Source organism: Gracilinanus agilis, unplaced genomic scaffold (assembly GCF_016433145.1).
Source record: "Gracilinanus agilis isolate LMUSP501 unplaced genomic scaffold, AgileGrace unplaced_scaffold18574, whole genome shotgun sequence".
In the NCBI taxonomy this organism is placed as follows: Eukaryota; Metazoa; Chordata; class Mammalia; order Didelphimorphia; family Didelphidae; genus Gracilinanus; species Gracilinanus agilis.
In genome coordinates, this window is record NW_025349776.1 from 6,137 (window position 1) to 7,701 (window position 1,565).

General features: G+C 39.4%; 1 pseudogene; it reads right to left on the reverse strand.

Annotated features, from left to right (window-relative positions):
• Positions 1-454: 454 nt before the first annotated feature.
• On the reverse strand, positions 455-1,341 carry LOC123254256 (annotated as a pseudogene).
• Between the last annotated feature and the right edge of the window lie 224 nt (positions 1,342-1,565).

Consider the following 1,565-nt stretch of genomic DNA (forward strand, 5'->3'; position numbering starts at 1 on the left):
GTTCATAAATCTTCTTGGGACCTATATATGGTACCAAGAAAAAGGGATATATTCTTTTTTTACCTTTTTCATATTTTCTTTCATCTAAAAGTTCACCAATACTCAGAATTTATGTCTTGATATTTTATGATGAAAAATGAAATAAAAGTGAGAATGTGGACCATGTTTCATTTTACTGTGCCTGAGCATGGCTACACCTAGAGAATCACCTTCCATTTTTTTATACCATATTTTCATTTATATATTCATTTTTTACGAATAAGAGATTTTATTAAAATCATTTATAAGTAAAATGAACATAATGTCTTGGTGTGTACAAGGCCACAGACTAAAGCACAAGAGGGATATATGTATGACTTAATAGAATAAAAGTCATTATACACATGTTAATAATGTACACAGAAAGAGAAGAATGAGCAGTGTTAAATTACAGTAAATGATTACATAGCTTTACTTTTTCTTGATAATATGGAATTTCATGATTCTTATTCAAGGATTTAAAAGCTGAGCCTTCTTTGGAATTTGCAACGAAAACAGATCTTGACTTCTTCTTTGATTTGTCATTATTCTTCTTCGGAGGCTCTGGGTTTGCCTGCATGTCTCTGCCATAGAGGTACTTGTATGTTTCAGAACGGATGTATTCAAAGACATGAGCACTCCGAGCTGGAACTGGTCAGCAATTGGGGTAACCCAGGCATTATTTTCTGCTTTGAAGACCTGCTTCTGACCTGTCAAATCCAAGTTTCCAAGCTCAGGGAGAAGGACAGCCGGGGTTTCCCTTGGATGTGTAGGTCTTTCAGTTGCGTAAGTTCCCCAATTTCTTTTGGCAGTGATATCAGATCATTATCCCTAAAGCTGAGTATCTGCAACTTTGTGAGCTTCCCAATATCTGGCGGCAGGATTTCAAACGTTGGCACTTGGATAAAGTGCATGCAGGGTGGTAAGGTAGAAGATGATTCCAGGAAGATAATTTTCATTCAAGTTGTTATAAGTCAAATCAAGGACCTCCAGAGCTGGTAAGGAGCCAAATCCTTGGGGCAAAGTATTTAGCTTCTTCATACCAAGGTTCAGGTGTTTGAGTTTTTGGAGGCTGCTGCTCTGCGTGGGGAGCTTTTCAATCTGGTTATTGAAAAAGTTCAGTACTTCCAGATTCTTCAGTTCTGACACATTTGGAGGCACAGTTGTTAGCTTGTTGTGGCTGAGAACCAGTTGTGTAGTGTGGGATAAAGTAAACAAGCCATGGACATCTAGCATGTTGGAGATGCCTCAGTCACACATGCCCACCTCGGGCTGGTTCTTCTCCCGACTCTCCTCCACCAGCTTCTTCAAAGACTTAGACATGGTTGTGGGGAACAGAAGCAGTAATCTACACGGATCAGCCAGGAGCTAGGGGGTTCTGACAGCCCAAAAGAGTAAACATGCCCTGTCTTCTATGCCATATTTTTAGAAGAATTTTCTCAAGCTTTTTAGTACATTGAGAAGGGTGGGTCATGATCTTAGGAAACTGAAGGTGATGTTGTTCGAGAATCAGGTGAAGGATGTGAGAATGGAAGCAGAGATGCCAA